This window comes from Pinus tabuliformis, chromosome 8, assembly GCF_031772625.1.
Source record: "Pinus tabuliformis cultivar Carrire ecotype Pingquan chromosome 8, CPIR1, whole genome shotgun sequence".
Taxonomy (NCBI): domain Eukaryota; kingdom Viridiplantae; phylum Streptophyta; class Pinopsida; order Pinales; family Pinaceae; genus Pinus; species Pinus tabuliformis.
Window position 1 is genome coordinate 1,649,036,617 of NC_142294.1, and position 19,091 is coordinate 1,649,055,707.

Below are 19,091 nucleotides of genomic sequence, written 5' to 3' on the forward strand. Positions count from 1 at the left end.
AGAAAAATTCATAATAAATGGTTAATCAAATATGAGTACTAAGAGGTTAAGGCAAATAACTCGGCAGGAGGGATTCTAACGCTATGGGACCCACAGAAATTTGGAATCCTGGAGGCAGAAGCATCCAAGAACTATCTATCTTTGGTGTGTAGTCCTGTAGGTGATAAGGAGACTTACATGATAGCAAATGTTTATGGACCTCAACAGCAAATGGACAAATTCAAGCTTCTTACCTCTCTGCAAGATCTAAGATCAAGACACCCCAACATGCCCTAGATAGTTGCAAGGGATTTCAATATGATAAGATCTCTTTCAGAAAAAAAAATAAAAAATAAAAAAAAAAATGAGGCACTAGACAACTAGGCAGAGACTCTGAAGCCTTTCAGGATTTCATAAGGAACATGGGACTAGTGGACACTAAAACTATAAATGGCACCTTCACTTGGAACAATAAAAGGGGAGGGGCTTCTCAAGTGGCTTCCAAACTTGACAGATTTATTATTTCTGAGGATCTCCTCCTCACTGGACCAGCCATCACCGCTTCCATTCTGCCCTTTGGAGGTTCGGATCACTGGCCAGTTCAGCTAGAAGCTACCTTTATGGGCACTCCGAGAAATAGGCCCTTCAGATTCGAAAATGCCTGGCTCTCTCACCCCAAATTCAATAGTAACATTGATAAATGGTGGAAAGAGGAGTTAAATATTCAGGGTACCAAAATGTATATGCTCCAGCAAAGACTCAAGCATATTAAATCTAAACTCAAAGCTTGGAACAGAGAGGAATTTGGGGATATCCTCAAGGCCAGAATAGAAACTGAGCAGAAACTACAGGAAATCAATCAGATCAATATCACAGAGGGCTTCAATGAAGAGAGGCAAAAACTAACTAACTCTCTGCAGGAAGAATGGGAGGACCGATGTCTGCAAGAGGAAATTTTCTAGAGACAGAAATCTAGGATTCAATGGATCAAAGAGGGAGAAAGAAACACAAATTTCTTTCACAAATCCACTATGGCACACAGGGCACATAATAAAATCACAAAGATTAAGGATTCTCAAGGTATTGAGCTTGTATCTCACATGGACATGGAATCGAGTCTAGTCCAACACTTCTCCAATATTGCAAAGGAGCCACTGGAGGATAGATCTAGGTTCATTGATCAATTCACCCAGTATATTCCCAAGTTGGTCACTAGAGAGGACAACCACAATCTTAACAGATCGGTCTCGAAAGAGGAGGTCAGTGAGGTGATTAAGGAAATGCAAAGTGGAAAAGCACCAGGCCCAGATGGTTTCAATGTAGACTTCTTCAAAGCCTGCTGGGACACAGTCAAGCAGGACATCCTCGAAGTTGTGGAAGACTCAAGAAAATCCAAAAAGGTTCTGAAAGCACTGAATGCCTCCTTCATAGCCTTAATCCCCAAGAAGGAAAATGCTATGACTCCGGATGGATTCCGACCCATAGCGTTATGCAATGTGGTGTATAAAATCATCTCCAAAGTGATAGCTAATAGACTCAAGCCCCTGCTACCTTCCCTCATCTCGGAAGAGAAAACAGGCTATGTGGAAGGAAGACAGATTCTCAACAACATCATCCAAGCACATGAGGTGGTTCACTCTCTTAAATGTAACAAGCAAGCAGGCATGATAATACAGTTGGACCTTGCGAAAGCCTATGACAAACTTAGCTGGTCTTATATTAGAGCTATTTTAAAAGCCTATGGCTTTGACCAAAACTGGATAAGATGGGTTATGGCACTAGTTACCACAACCAGCTTCTCCATTCTACTTAATGGAGCTCCTTCAAGTCCCTTCTCACCTTCCAGAGGGCTCAGACAGGGAGATCCGCTCTCACCTTTCCTTTTCGTCCTCATGATGGAAGGGCTAGGTAGGGCAATCAAAATGGCAAATGTGGATGGTCGAATTCAGGGTATCAAACTCACCCCAGATGGAGAGGCTAACACTCATCAACAATTTGTGGATGATACCATGTTGCAGGGCATACCCACAGTTAAGGAAGCAAAAGCAATCAAAAACATACTGAACGACTTTGCTATGGCAGCAGGAACAGAGGTAAGCCTCAACAAGTCAAAAGTTTTTTTCTTTAATACTAATATTGCTATACAAAGAAACATTACCAGGATTCTTGGTTTTCAAAGGGAACAGTTACCGTCCAAATATCTTGGCATTCCCCTCACTGACAAACCTCTAAGCAAGACAATATGGGAAGCAACTCTAAATAAACTTCAGGACAAGATCAAAAAATGGACATACAGATCCTTAAACCTAGCAGGGCGACTTGTGCTCACACAGGTGGTCCTATAGGCCATTCCTATTTTCATGTTTGCAGCTCTCCCTGCACCTCAAGGCGTTAAGCAACAAATAAGAAACATACAAAGGGACTTTCTGTGGGGCAAAGGGGAGGAGAAGAAGAAATGGGCTTTAGTAGCCTGGGACAAGCTTTGCAGGCCCAAAAGCCATGGCGGCTTGGGGCTGCATGATCCGGAAACTCTCAGCAAAGTCTCGGGAGCTAAGCTCTGGTGGAGATGGATCAAGGAGCCGAATGCCCCCTGGGCCAAACTTTGGAAACAAAAATATGCCAAGGATTGGCAGGAGAAGGATCATATCAGAATGTCAAGATAGATTAGGGGCTCACACATTTGGAAACTTGCTTGGGAGAATAAAAGCATTGTTCAACAACACTGTTTCTGGGAAATCCGAGCAGGGGACTATGCTCGATTTTGGGAGGACAACTGGCAACAGGAACCCATCTTGAACAGGAATGACCTAGCAGCCCTTAAGAGAGACACTGAGTGCAAAGGTCTGTTAGTGGTAAAAGATTTCTGGAATCAGGAAAGTAACAATGTTAAATGGAGAAAATGGAAGGACCTAGGGTACAGTGATGAGAGTCCTTTGAGGGCCAAGGCAGATGCTCTTTCCCAGGATTTGGAGCATAGGCGGATTCTGGTTTCATCCTTACCTGACCAACTAAGATGGGGGAAGAACAATGAAGGTAACTTTAACCTCAAAGAAGCAAAACAAGCAGTCACAGGTTTTAATTTTGTAAATACAGAACAAGTCTGGAAGGAGCTTTGGCAAACTCCTCACTGGATGAAAATCAAGTTATTTATTTGGTTGGTGCATCAAAGAAAGATCCTAACTTGGGAAAACCTTCTTAAGAAAGGCTTCATTGGCCCTTCCAAATGTCACCTCTGTGGCTCACATGAGGAAACAATTGAACACCTTCTCAACCTCTGCCCTTTCTCTGCTAAGGTGTGGAACTGGGTGGCCTCAATCTTCAGACAAACAGACAGGGACAATCTCAGCATATCCAACACTTTGAAAAATTGGAGGAAGAACTTCTCAGAGAATGAGATCATCAACAAAGCGTGGATGCTAGCACCAGGCTTTGTCATCTGGAATGTTTGGAAAGAGCGCAATAGGCGGATCTTCAAAAATAAAGCTAGCGAGCCCCAGCACATAATCAATCAAATTCTTAAACAGCTTAAAGAAACAGTTAAAATCCTTTTGAAGTCAACTCCCAAGGATCCTCCTCTGCCTCACGAGGAGAAGATTATACAAAATTTGGGACTACAATCCATCAATCCTCAAGGAATAAGAAAGGAAGTGAGAACAATCAACACAGGGGCCAGTAGTTGGCAGCCCCCTCCACAGGGCTTCTTCAAAGTAAACATTGATGGAGCTTCAAAAGGAAATCTAGGGGTAGCTGGCTTTGGGGGTGCTATAAGAGATCATCAGGGGCACACTAAATACATCTTCCATGGCCACTTGGAAAAGGGTACCAATAATATGGCTGAACTTCTAGCATTAGAACAATGCTTGGAGATCCTGGTGGAGGCAAATGTATAGAATGCTATCATTGAAGCTAATTCGGAATTGATCATTAGAGCAGCCAAGAAGATTCACAATGGAACTTCACCAGACAAAGTGTCTAAGCACTGGAAGCTATTGCAGGTTTTTTACCGTATCCACTCTCACTTGTAGACCCTTAAAACAATAAGATTTGTCCATGTCAGAAGAAAGGCAAACATGCTAGCAGATTGGTTGGCTAACGAAGGAGTGGCCAATAAGGACAAGGATTATCGGCAGGCATGGGAGTTGCTTCCTTCCGGAAAACTGTGAGAGGACTGTTTATTCCTGGAAACCAAAGATTTGGAACTATGGATGAACAGTACTGATCGAAGGGATTTAGGAGACAGGTGTGAGGATGGTATCACCTAATTCGTCCACGAATTTTGGTTTTGGCTACTCTCCACACCTCTGTTCTCTTTCAGTTGAATGATGAAGGCTATGAATCGGGTAGCACCTCAGAACTAGCTGCCTGTGTGCATTGGGATCAGCGGGTTATTGATGGAGACTCCAGGAGGAAGGCTCAGAATTGTCGGCGGGAATGGTCGGACGGTCTTCGCGTGGTGACTGAGTGTTCTGGTTTTTCTGAGAAACCACGAACTCAAAACCATAAATGGTATATCGCGCGGGCCAACAATGGTATCTAGTTTTTTGCAAGTTGCCTCCGATTCCACTCATTGTGTGACACGCGGCAACGGGAGGTGAGAGAAAACCATCCTCATCGGGCAGTTAACCTTCGCGCTTCTCACCTGCGCGATATCTACAAGGGCCATTGGATCGGGGTTGTGTATTCAACGGTGGGGATTGGTTCGAGCTGGTTGCTGGAGGGTCCGGACTCGAATTTGTTTAGTGGACCCATTCTATAGTTGTCGTTGGGTCTGTTTGTTGGGCATTGTGGGGTCCATTGTGGGTCCCTTCTGGTTTTTCCATGAAACCACGAACTCAAAACCATAATTGGTATATCGTGCGTGTTTCCGGGAAAACTAGTGTCTTTTCAATCTGCTAGCCCTCTAGAATTGGCAGTTATCCTAGCAAACAAACAATCAAAGAAATTTGGGATTTTCTCTATGTATGATAGATAAGAGAGAAACAAAGGAACCAACCTGGATCTTCCGCTTGACTCCTTGCTTGATTTCTCTCTCCCTTAATAGAGCTTGCAACTCCTCTCCTATTTGTCCTGCTTAGAAAATACCTGTAGAAACAAAGTAACAAAACACCATCAAAGCATCTTGATCTATTATATCATAAGCATTGCAGAATCAGAAATACAATGAACATACAATGGCATCTACAAATAACAACATTCACAAATACACAATTGTATGGAGGAAAACTCAAAGAACTTTATTAAATATGAAGGGAGAATTACAACCCAGTTGTCTGATCCAACATCATCCTCCTAGCATCAAAGCCCTCTTCACCTCATGAAAAGCAAGATCACCCAATAATACAATGCTCCTTCTCAGAGACAAACTATCAGCACTTCCTTACAAATTACAAAATTCCAGCTTCCAGATCTCTCAGATGAGGGATCCATTTATAGATGTTTGTAAGGGTGTGAGTCATCTCTGGGTTTTTTATTAGTGTCATTCCACTTGTTGTTCTTAGTTCCACTTGGAGATTTCTTGGATCTCTTACTCATCCCTGGGCGAATTTAGAGAGGCAAGTGTCATAGGAGAAGTTTCTAGAAGATTCCAGGAGCATCCACTTAGCAAACTATCTCGGACATTTGTCCATTCTCGGTCATCACACCCCACAGAAGGCCTCTTCAGTAGGCATCGCACCTGGCTAGTGTAGGAGCCAGTATGCATCGCACCCTAACAGTGGAGCAGTCAGTATGGTCCAGTTTTGGCCAGTTCTGAGTGGTTTTTCAGGTGGAATTTTTGGGGAATGATGTAATCAGTTGACCATGATCCTTTAGTGTATGAAACAACACTTTTAGGGGTTAAAAATCCCTAGTTTATCGACATCTAAGATTGGGGTTGAAGTGCCCAAATATGTCTATAACAACGCGGGATATACATGGTTTTTGGTTTTTTGTAAGTTGCCTCTGATTCCACTCATGGTGTGACACGTGGCCACGAGAGGTGAGAGAAAACCGCCCTCATCGGGTGGTTAACTTCCACGCTTCTCGTCTGTGCGATATCCACGAGGACTGTTGGATCAGGGCTGGGTCTTCAACGACGGGGATTGATTCGAGCTTGTTGCTTGAGGGTTTCGTACCCGACTTTGTTTAGTGGACCCCGGGTGGGATGCATGTAAGGTTTTTATGGGCCTCAGTCCATGTTTTTCTGTCGTCCCTGTTGAATCGGATACTTTGTAAACTATGTAATTTGGTTAGATTAATAGAAGGATCGTCTCTTACTAATCAAAACAAAAGATTGTACATTTTTCTTTCATTTATTATCTTCTTTAATACCATTTTTCTGCGTACAAAACTAGTTTTTTTTTTACATTTCTAAGTTATATATTATAAAAAAATTAATATATTAAAAAAAACCATTCTTACCAATATAAATCGCAAAATAGAATTTTATATTTAATAATAAATTTAGGGGAAAAGTGGTTAGGACCCTTTTTTTAAAATTAAATTTAAAAAACAAAATTTAAAGAAATAAAAAATAAATAACATTAAGCATTAATTATGAAGCAAAAATATAATAAACAAAATATAATCATCTTTAACTTTATTTATTTAGAGAAAGAGTTTTTTTTTTTTTTCTTGAATTCCATCACCTTTTCAATTTAATTCCTCGTAAATGTGCTTGAAAGAAAGTCAATCAAAAGACATGAATGACTCTTGAATACTCTATAGTAAAAGGCGAAGACAAGAATTTTCCACTGAAATACTCTTAGAAGCTCATTTAATGACAAACTAACAATCTCCCAATCCCTGAATCTTCTTGATTCCTTATCTTTCACTACCTTAAACACAATTCAAATAGCTGTGTATTTTGCCTTGTTATTAGATCCCCTATCCATGACATATCTAACATAAACATAATGAGACTGAGAAATGAACAAAACCACACCCGCCCCATAGATAAGAAGATGACCTTCTCTTACACCATAAAAAATAACCCCAGAGAATATCCTCCTCCAAAGCAAGCATGATCAGAGTCTTTGACTTCTTGATTTTGAGTGTCATCGTGTGTTCCTTGGCCACTCTATTGATTGAAGCTTCTATAAATTCAATAAGAGTATCAACTTTTCTAAAAATACTCTACTTCCTATCCCACCAAATGAAAAACCCAAAAATACTTGGGAACCCTTCATATTGAGTGACAACTTTGTCCATAAGCCTTTACCGCAAACACTGACCTAGGGAAGCCATAGACCAAGAAAAAATCTACTCAAACTCCTACTTAACCAACTAAAGCACATGCACTATATAAGGGCAAGAGATAAAGAGATGAGTAGAAAATTCCTTATGGGAGTTGCACAAAGATCAACGACTAGTACCAACACAACCACATTTCAAGCAATTATCCTAGGTTAACAACTTTTTGTTCAAACATAACCATAACATGATGTTGCATTTCAATGGAGCATGTATCTTCCAGAGAAAGCTCCACCACCACTACACTTCATCATTGAATTGGGTTGAACACCATGTTTTATAACCCAATTTTGTAGTGAAATACCTAGAACCCAAATTTCTAGACCAATAAAGAATATTGTCTTCATCTTCCCTTAGAATACTAAAATTGGAAGCCATCTTGTTAACACATTGCCTCCACTCCTCTGCTTCTTTCCCCTCCAAGAAAAGAAAGTCCACTGACTTCTAACCTGCATGACTGAAAACGTGAGGAGTCTAAGACTCATCATCTATCAAATAAAAAAATCCATGTCATTAAAAGACTAAATAAGAGCATTGACAACCCTAAAATTTTTCGTAAGACTAAGGGTTCTCCCCCCATCCTAATTTGGTGGCCATTTCCAATTCTCCATACCATCCAAACTCTAACAAGAGAAAAGGAATCAACCAATTCCTTCCTAATGATAGAATCCTTCGAGTACTTCATAAGACAATTGTACCAGTCTTCATTGGGTTGATTCTATATATACTTGGATTTCATCATTACCCCATAGATCTTCATTATGAGTGAGCCTCTATAGGCTTTTGGTGGCCAGTTCCTTTACAAAGTGAAAATTATTTTTAATAGCCCATCCACCCAAGGCTTTAGGACCAACCACTTGACTCCACTTAATTAAAGGAATGCCCATATTATGTGAGCTTGACCATAAAAAATGGAGGCTAACCTTTTTTATTTCAGACAATATACCTTTGGGACAATAACGATGGAGGTCTAGTAAATCGGTATGATCTTCATAACCAATTGAGCATAACCATCCCTCACCATGAGAAAGGAGTATGTTAACCTAAAGTGAGATACCTAAGCACCACTATAAGAACCACTACTCCTTGCACTACCTAAAATCTTAATCAAAGACTTATCTACTATCACGAAAAGGAAAAAGGACATAAGGCAATCGTGTCAAAGAACAAAAGATTATTGTGTCAACCAGATTAATAATATTACTAGTAATAATAAAAATAATTTCCCCCATTATTTTTAATTTATGTTATCTATTTTAAAATTCTTTTTTATCACCATTTATTTTATTTATTGCGTTTTTCAATTTAGATCTTTTCTTTGACTAAAACAATTTATTAATAATAATAATTTTAAATTTATTCATTAATTATTTATCAATTGTTTCCTTATTTTAAATATATTTACTATAAATAAGATTCCTCAAAACTATTTGTTATATTCTTGCCACTAGTGAACATATATCTACATCTATTTATTTGAAGATGAACCACACTAGTTGGTTGATTCGAAACACATCGACTATATTTTCTCCAATGTTATTATCACCGAAATAATTTTTTCAATCTAATTATGGATCACATAAACCTAAGTTTATAAAAGATTTGGGATTGCTATTGGACTAGTGGATGCTAATAATTGAATGTATTTTATTTATTTTTTTACATTGTTTTGATGTTTCAATGGGGTAATCTATTTTCCATTTTGGTTAGATTTTCTTTTTAAGATTTTATTATCTATATATTAATATTATTTTATTGTTATTATAATAAATAATTTTTGGTTTATTATTATTATTATTTATCATTGTTATTATCATTTCTTATTAATAGGGGCATTACAATTATAAGTAAAACAAGAGAATTAGATAGTAAAATTATTAATGTGTAGGAATTTTATTGTTTGATTTTATATTTCCAAAATGTTTTTAATGGTGGAATTTAAGATTATATATTAATGAATGAGAATTTTAGTGTTTGGTATTTTATATAAAAGAAATATAATTCTTTTTGTGAAATATAATATATTTTAAATAACTTTAAAACTATAGAAAATTAATTTTTAGTATCAAAATACAAATTCTTTTAAATGATTATAAATTTTATCAACAATGTTTTTCTTAGCTACACAAATATTTTCATTATATGATAAAAAATATTGCATTGTTAATTTGTGTTTACTAGTCTACCACTAACCATTCCAAAATTTGTAACGCAATAGTGCAATTTTAATAGTCTAATTAAGTCTATAGATGGACTATAAGTCTTTAATTTATAGCTAACATAGAAAGGACTATAATGGTCCCATCGAATATAAACAAAATTTGACAATATAAGCATTTGGCTAGAAGGAGAATCTACCTCTATAGTTTCAAGGGCCTTTGTGTTCTCCTCAGAACTAGAGAGATTCATGTTAGCTAGTTTATTTGTCATTAGAGAGACCTTGGAGTTCAAGTTCTTGAGTTGGAGTTGCACCTCTTCAAGGACTTATTGTCATGTTTCTAATTATTTTACTAATACCTTTCACATAATTGTTTTGATTTGCTAGCACAAATCAATAGTTTGATGGTATCTAGTTTGCCTAGTGTGGTTGTTCCCTCTATCAGGGATTCAACAACCCAAACTTTCATATACTTCTACACGAGACAAGATATGACTTTCTACATGAGCTTCATGCTCAGTATTGTGAAATTCCTTGCGAATTGAGGGGGCAATTTCCCCCCAAAAAAAATCAATAGATCTTTTAGAAATCTCTTAAGTTCTAGTCCTAAGTGGTTGTATAGAATTCTGATGCCCCTTGCAACTAGAGGAAGATGAGGCTCTTTTCATATTTGACATGGGTGATGAAAAACAAGAGTGGCATTGCTTTATGACATTGTCAAGGTATAGAGAGGCAAGGGGGATTGCAAGGAAGCTCTCAAGTGAAACTGCAATATGGGGATTAGGGAAATGGAGAGACAACAACCTACAAAGAGATAGAAGCATTCACCATCAAATTGACACAAAGGAAAACTAGACGGAGAGGACAAGGTTCGAAGAGGATCAAGGCAAAACTAAAGAGTTCACAAGATGGGAAGAAAGAAGGTAGATCAGGTAAGTGTAAGATAATATGTGACCAAGACAGAAATGGGCCACCATTCACCAAACATGGCAATGCTAAACCAAACACATAGAAGTAATCGAACTATAGAAACCCCAACACCTCACAAAGTATGAAGCAAAAGGATACATGAAACAAAAACAAAAGGCGCCAATTCTAGAGTAAATCCACATACCAAAGAGCAATTATGAATACAATCATTCAACTTGTTCCTTGGAGCCACCCATTTTTGAAGGGTCACCTAAAACCACCAAAGTGCACTTATGCATGGGTGTGAGAGGAAACAACAAGATTTTTGCCATGAACTAGACCAATTGCGAAGAAAACCTCAAGCTTGTGCATGTACATGAAGGCCTTTCTTATGCCAAGTGTATTAAATTTGTTGGTTAATTGGTGGCATGCCACATTCTAGTTCACATGGGATTTTATGTGTGTTCACCCACCAAAAGGGATCAACAATGAAATTATCGATCTTCATGATAAAAGTAACAAGTTGTGGATGTTATTATTTTAAAATTTTGTTATTATTTTGTAAGAAAGAAATGCTTAAAAATGCAAAGAAAGAGAAGAGGGATCATGCAAGCCCTGCACTCTTTGACTTTTCCCATTGGCTTCCCTTTGCATTTTCCTCAATTTGTTATTTTTCAATAAAAATAATGATTAGTTATTGTGGATTACAATTTCTTTATAAACATATTTTTTAAGTTAAAATTATTTCTTTATTGAATATAAATTTGTTAAACATATTTTTAATTTAAAAATATTTCTTTGTTAAATAAAAAATGGTCTAAATTGTCTACATATATGGATGAATTCACTATACCATGAACATAAAAATATACTTGTTTTAATCATGTGAATATAAGAATATACCGACTTGCTTCATGCAAAAATTAGATAAGTTAATGAGTAACAACAGTATTAGAGAATCAAACTACGGATCCAGATTGCTTGTACATTGTATCAGACTCTTTTATAATCATATGTGAGTTCAGGTCAAAGTCGCGTCTTATGTTATGATCAAGATCCAGTCTTAAAGATGGTTCATTCTTTACAGGTCTGAAACAGAGTTCTGAAACATGCTGTGTATATATATGTTCATTTAGGCCGAGCACATCACCTTAACCATCTCTTCAAATGCTGTTACATTTTATGCAAAACTGGTATATTTTTCATTCAAAACAACTTCAATTCATTTTATCGCCTCAAACATGTCAACCAAATTATCATAGTCTGGTAACTTTGGATGAACGTTAATCACCCTTTGTTTCCCTCTCCCTTGATTACTCCAATTTTGTGGAGGACAAAATTGTGTGTTACAAGTACGTTAATGCTTTTCATTTCTAGGAGCTGGGGTTTTATCTGGGTGCAGTAAACTGAAAATTTGTACGGAACTAGCATTTTCATTGACTAGGCTTTTCAGAACTAGCATTTTCATTGACTAGGCTTTTCAGAGAACATTATTTCCCTCTGTGTACTATCCCATATGTAGAGGTCACAGTGGAAATGGAAAAAGGGTTCCCTGAATTCCAACAACTATTGCACTTGTTTGGTATGTGTGCCCACAGACTAAACTAGCTCCCATTGCTTGTCGTTGAACGTCTGAATATGTGATTGAATCCACATTCTGTGGCCATAAATAAAATAACTTATGACAAAAAGAATGGAATGGTCCCAAACCGATATCCTCTCTTAGCAGCATACCCATGACAGCTCGCTGACCAAGCTGATGGAAAACAGATGAACACTGAGATAATAGTTGTCTTGGCTACTACAATTTGGACAGAAGAAACTAGACAATGAAGTAGTTGCAGATGTCTAAATAAAAAAAGATGCACTGTAACTAAGACATGCCTTGACAATCATTACAAATTTTGTGTCCTATAATGGGAGCAAGTACTCGATACATATGGAGTCTCAGCAAGTACTCGATACATATGGAGCCTGGGCATTCAATCAATGAAGCAAAATATTTCACAAGGCCTAAACAGTCAAATACATAGCTAAAAGGAGGACATTCCAAAGCAAACTACAAAATTGTAAACAAACTCAGTTCAATACTTCAAACTAGGTTAGTCCATTTAAGTACAGTTCACTATTGAAATTCACAAGGTACACTCCATCAAAGGCAATGACAAGCCACTAACCATTTCATCAAACCAATTCCAAATTATTACCGTGAAGAATATCGTTGAAATTTTTCTTGGCGTCACTTCATTAGTTGCAAGTTGCAACACACTAACTGCTAAAGCCAATTCCATTTTAGATTGATGAACTGGTGTATCTAATCAGGATCTGCAATCCACTAAACCCTAACCAAATGTGTTTTCAGATAAACACCTGGTATGCTAATGGGAATTCGACCACTCAGATCACTTCATGAAGCTGAATTGCCAAATCTGTTTCAGATAGCTTGCTAGTGCACTATTACCGAAGTCACCCTAAACTCTAACCAAATGTGTTTTCAGAGAAACACCTGGTATGCTAATGGGAATTCGACCACTCAGATCACTTCATTAAGCTGAATTTCCAAATCTGTTTCAGATAGCTTGCTAGTGCACTATTACCGAAGTCACCCCTACAGTTCATCCATTGATAGTCTACTGCTACAATGATATCTTTACTGCAGAATATGTCAGCTTCATGCCAAACTTTTTTGAAAACCTCATGCAATGGTCTATTACCCTCTTGGGGTGTGCCCAGTCCCTCTTGGGGTGTGCCCAGTCCCTCCATGAGGGTGGTAAATCTAGTCATGTAGTTATGAGGCCTCTTGGACTACTATCATTCATCACTTTAGATAAATTATTAAAACACCAACATTGCAAAGTCTATCCATCAATGTGCTGTATGTAACATCATCAAGGCTCGAGGCATACTCTGGAATCTCATAAAAGATCTGTTAAACTTTGTCTTGCCCGTCATGCTTACAGAGTCCATCTATTGCCCGTGATGCTTACGGAGTCCATCTATTAATGTTGTAAAGCGAACTAGGTCAGGCATGCAACCTTTCTCCACCATCTCTACAAGGAGCTCCCTGGCTTTTTCTAGATTACCTATGTGATATCATTAGGTTCATCACCTATTTCAGCCATAACATCTAACAATTGGAGAGCTTCTTGAAGCTTCCCTTCTTTGCAAAGACCAGCAATAAGAACAGTGTATGTGATAGCACTCGGATTGTTCCCCTTATCCAGCATCTCATGAAGTACTTTGGTGGCCTCCTTCCACTGCCCTTCCTTGACGAGGCCAGCGATAAATGCATTGTAGGTGACAACATTAGGCAATATGTTTTTGTTGTGCATTCCATAGAAGAACTTCCTAGCCTCCTCCAACTTGCCTCCCTTACAGAAACCATCGATAAGTACACTGTATGTGACAGCATTTGGGTACATGTCTCTGTCAGACATTTCATAGAAGAGTTTCATAGCCTCCTCCAACTTACCTCCCTTACAGAAACCATCGATAAGCGCACTGTATGTGACAGCATTTGGGCAGATGTCTCTGTCGGACATTTCATAGAAGAGATTCGTAGCCTCCTCCAACTTGCCTTCCTTACAGAAACCATCAATAAGCACACTGTATGTGACAACATCAGGGCATATGTTTCTGTCTGACATTTCATAGAAGAGCTTCATAGCCTCCTCCAACTTGCCTCCCTTACAGAAACCATCGATAAGCGCACCGTATGTGACAGCATTTGGGCAGATGTCTCTGTCGGACATTTCATAGAAGAAATTCGTAGCCTCCTCCAACTTGGCTCCCTTACAGAAGCCATCAATAATCACATTGTATGTGACAACATTGGGGTATATGCATCTGTCGGGCATTTCATAGAAGAGCTTCATATCCTCCTCCAACTTGCCTTTCTTACAGAAACTATCAATTAAAGCAGTAAATGTAATATCATCAGGGTTATGCCCTTCTTTTAACATCAGATACAGTAGTTGATTGGCCTCTTTGAGCTTACCTTCTTTGCAGAAACCATCAATTAAAGCAGTAAATGTAATAGTGTCAGGCTGATGACCCTGTTGCAGTATAACAGCTATCAATCCAAAAGCCTCGTGAGTTTTCCCTCTCTTGCAGAGCCCATGTATTAGGGTGCTATATGTAAAAAGATTAGGAAGCTGTCATTTGTTCACCATTTGATTGAACAGTTTGACAACATCCTCCGTCATGCCCGTCCTACAAAGCCCTTTGATGAGGGTACTGAATATTACGACATTTGGAATATAGCCATGTGCTTCCATTCCTTCAAACACTTTGAAAGCATAATCCATTCTACCTGTTTCACAGTAACAGTTGATAACAATGCTCAGAGAAATGAGATTTGGAATAATGTCTGCTTCAACCATAAGTCTGTAAACACGCAATGCTGATTGATGTCGGTTCCATTGGACTAGGCTACTTAACAAAAGATTGCAGGGGTAATGGTGGGATTAGATTTAGCTGAAAGCAGATGGCTGAAGGTCTCCACTGCCTCCGTAAGCCTGTTGGTCTGGCAGAGTGTTTTAATGTGCGAGTCGCCACTGGTATTCAAGGTGTGGAAGGAGTGTTGAGAAATCTTCCTGCCCCATATGCAAAGCACAGACCTCCTTGCAAGCACCATCATCACCATTGGGTTGAGGTAAGCAGATGAGATTGAAATTGCTTGCCGTGTGACCCGCTCTGGAAGCCCTAAAGCCTGTGGAAATAGACCAAGCCAAACGAGCATTCATACATCAATCCTGTGCAAATACATCAATTATCGCCTCAAACATGTCAACCAAATTATCATAGTCTGGTAAGTTTGGATGAACGTTAATCACCCTTTGTTGCACTCTCCCTTGATTACTCCAATTTTTTGGAGGAAAAAATTGTGCGTTACAAGTAGGTTAATGCTTTTCATTTCTAGGAGCTGGGGTTTTATCTGGGTGCAGTAAACTGAAAATTTCTACAGAACTAGCATTTTCATTGACCAGGCCTTTCAGAGAACATTATTTCCCTGTGTACTATCCCATACTTAGGGGTCACAGTGGAAATGGAAAAAGGGTTCCCTGAATTCCAGCAACTATTTGCACTTGTTTGGTATGTGTGCCCATAGACTAAACTAGCTCCCATTGCTTGTCGTTGAACATTTGGATATGTGATTGAATCCACATTCCGTGGCCATAAATAAAATAACTTATGACAAAAAGAATGGAATGGTCCCCAACCGATATCCTCTCATGACAGCTCGCTGACCAAGGTGATGGACAACAGATGGACACTGAGATAATAGTTGTCTCGGCTACTACAATTTGGACAGCAGAAACTAGACAGTGAAGTGGTTGCAGATGTCTAAATAAAAAAAGATGCACTGTAACTAAGACATGCCGTGACAATCATTACAAATTGTGTCCTATAATGGGAGCAAGTACTCGATACATATGGAGTCTCAGCATGTACTAGATAGATATGGAGCCTGGGCATTCAATCAATGAAGCAAAATATTTCACAAGGCCTAAACAGTCAAATACATAACAAAAAGGAGGACATTCCAAAGCAAACTACAAAATTTAAACAAACTCAGTTCAATAATTCAAACCAGGTTAGTCCATTTAAGTACAGTTCACTATTGAAATTCACAAAGTACACTCTATTAAAGGCAATGACAAGCCACTAACCATTTCATGAAACCAATTCCAAATTATTACCGTGAAGAATATCGTTGAAATTTTTCTTGGGGTCACTTCATTAGTTGCAAGTTGCGACACACTAACTGCCAAAGGCAATTCCATTTTAGATTGATGAACTGGTGTATCTAATCAGGATCTGCAATCCACTAAACCCTAACCAAACGTCTTTTTAGGGAAACACCTAGTATGCTAATGGGAATTCGACCACTCAGATCACTTAATTAAGCTGAATTGCCAAATCTGTTTCAGATAGCTTGCTAGTGCACTATTACCGAAGTCACCCCTACAGTTCATCCATTGATAGTCTGCTGCTACAGCGATATCTTTACTGTAGAATATGTCAGATTCATGCCAAACTTTTTTTAAGACATCGTGCAATGGTCTATTGCCCTCTTGGGGTGTGCCTAGTCCCTCCATGAGGGTGGTAAATGTAGTCATGTAGTTATGAGGCCTCTTGGACTGCTATCTTTCATCGCTTTAGATAACTTATTAAAATTACCAACATTGCAAAGTCCATCCATCAATGTGCTGTATGTAACATCATCAAGGCTCGAGGCATACTCTGGAATCTCATAAAAGATCTGTTAAACTTTGTCTTGCCCGTCATGCTTACAGAGTCCATCTATTAATGTTGTAAAGCGAACTAGGTCAGGCATGCAACCTTTCTCCACCATCTCTGCAAGGAGCTCCCTGGCCTTTTCTAGATTACCCACTTTGTAAAACCCCTCTATAAGTGTATTATATGTGATATCATTAGGTTGATCACCTATTTCAGCCATAACATCTAACAATTGGAGAGCTTCTTGAAGCTTCCCTTCTTTGCAAAGACCAGCAATAAGAACAGTGTATGTGATAACACTCGGATTGTTACCCTTATCCAGCATCTCATGAAGTACTTTGGTGGCCTTCTTCCACTGCCCTTCCTTGACGAGGCCAGCGATAAATGCAGTGTATGTGACAACATTAGGCAATATGTTTTTGTTGTGCATTCCATAGAAAAACTTCCTGGCCTCCTCCAACTTGCCTCCCTTACAGAAACCATCGATAAGTACACTGTATGTGACAGCATTTGGGCAGATGTCTCTGTCGGACATTTCACAGAAGAGCTTCATAGCCTCCTCCAACTTGCCTCCCTTACAGAAACCATCAATAAGCGCACTGTATGTGACAGCATCAGGGCAGATGTCTCTGTCGGACATTTCATAGAAGAGATTCATAGCCTCCTCCAACTTACCTCCTTTACAAAAACCATCAATAAGCGCACTGTATGTGACAGCATCAGGGCAGATGTCTCTATCGGACATTTCATAGAAGAGATTCGTAGCCTCCTCCAACTTACCTCCTTTACAAAAACCATCAATTAAAGCAGTAAATGTAATAACATTGGGGTTATGACCTTCTTTTAACATCAGATACAGTAGTTGATTGGCCTCGTGTAGCTTACCTTCTTTGCAGAAACCATCAATAAGCACAGTGTATGTGACAACATTGGGGTATATGTTGGTATATGTTTCTGTCGGGCATTTCATGGAAGAGCTTTGTAGCCTCCTCCAACTTGCCTTCCTTACAGAAACCATCGATAAGCGCATTGTATGTGACAACATTGGGGTATATGTTTGTGTAGAGCATTTCATAGAAGAGCTTCATAGCCTCCTCCAACTTGCCCTCCTTACAAAAACCATCAATAAGCACACTATATGTGACAACATCAGGGCATATGTTTCTGTCTGACATTTCATAGAAGAGCTTCATAGCCTCCTCCAACTTACCTTCCTTACAGAAACCATCAATAAGCACACTGTATGTGACAACATCAAGGCATATGTTTCTGTCTGACATTTCATAGAAGAGCTTCATAGCCTCCTCCAACTTGCCTCCCTTACAGAAACCATCGATAAGCGCACTGTATGTGACAGCATCAGGGCAGATGTCTCTGTCGGACATTTCATAGAAGAGCTTCATAGCCTCCTCCAACTTGCCTCCCTTACAGAAACCATCGATAAGCGCATTGTATGTGACAGCATCAGGGCAGATGTCTCTGTCGGACATTTCATAGAAGAGCTTCATAGCCTCCTCCAACTTGTCTCCCTTACAGAAACCATTGATAAGTGCATTGTATGTAATAGTGTCAGGCTCATGACCCTGTTGCAGCATAACAGCTATCAATCCAAACGCCTCTGAGGTTTTCCCTCTCTTGCAGAGCCCATCTATTAGGGTGTTATAGGTTAAACGATCAGGAAGCTGTCGTTTGTTCACCATTTGATTGAACAGTTTAACAGCATCCTCCGTCCTGCCCGTCCTGCAAAGCCCTTTGATGAGGGTAGTGAATATTACGACATCTGGAATATAGCCATGTGCTTCCATTCCTTCAAACACTTTGAAAGCATAATCCAGTCTGCCTGTTTCACAGTGACAGTTGATAACAATGCTCAGAGAAATGAGATTTGGAACAATGTCTGCTTCAACCATAAGCCTGTAAACACGCAATGCTGATTGATGTCGTTTCCGTCGGACTAGGCTACTTAACAAAAGATTGCAGGTGGTGATGGTGGGATTAGATTTAGCTGAAAGCAGATGGCTGAAGGTCTCCACTGCCTCCGTAAGCCTGTTGGTCTGGCAGAGTGTTTTAATGTGCGAGTCGCCACTGGTATTCAAGGTGTGGAAGGAGCGTTGAGAAATCTTCAGGCCCCATATGGAAAGCATAGACCTCCTCGCAGGCGCCATCATCGCCATTGGGTTGAGGTAAGCAGATGAGATTGAAATTGCTTGCCGTGTGACCCGCTCTGGAAGCCCTAAAGCCTGTGGAAATAGACCAACCCAAACGAGCATTCATACATCAATCCTGTGCAAATACATCCATCCATCCATCCATTATTTTCTGTCGGCCTTTCCCATCAATCCATGAAGAAATAATTTTACATTCATAATAGTCTGACCTTTCTTAGTAGTAATGCTAAGGATTCTAAATCACCACTAATTGGTGCCTAAAGGGTATCATGGTATATATATGGAATAGTTTATAGAGAACAAACTAGTGGAATTATTAGCATCCTTTTTAATATTGGAATAATTTATAGGGAAGAAAGGAGGGGAGATAAACAAAAGAAATTTCAATCTTTTAACATGTTACT

At 39.0% G+C, this 19,091-nt stretch overlaps 1 pseudogene; it reads right to left on the reverse strand.

Annotated features, from left to right (window-relative positions):
- Window positions 1–16,227: 16,227 nt before the first annotated feature.
- Window positions 16,228–18,822, reverse strand: LOC149242501 (uncharacterized; annotated as a pseudogene).
- Between the last annotated feature and the right edge of the window lie 269 nt (window positions 18,823–19,091).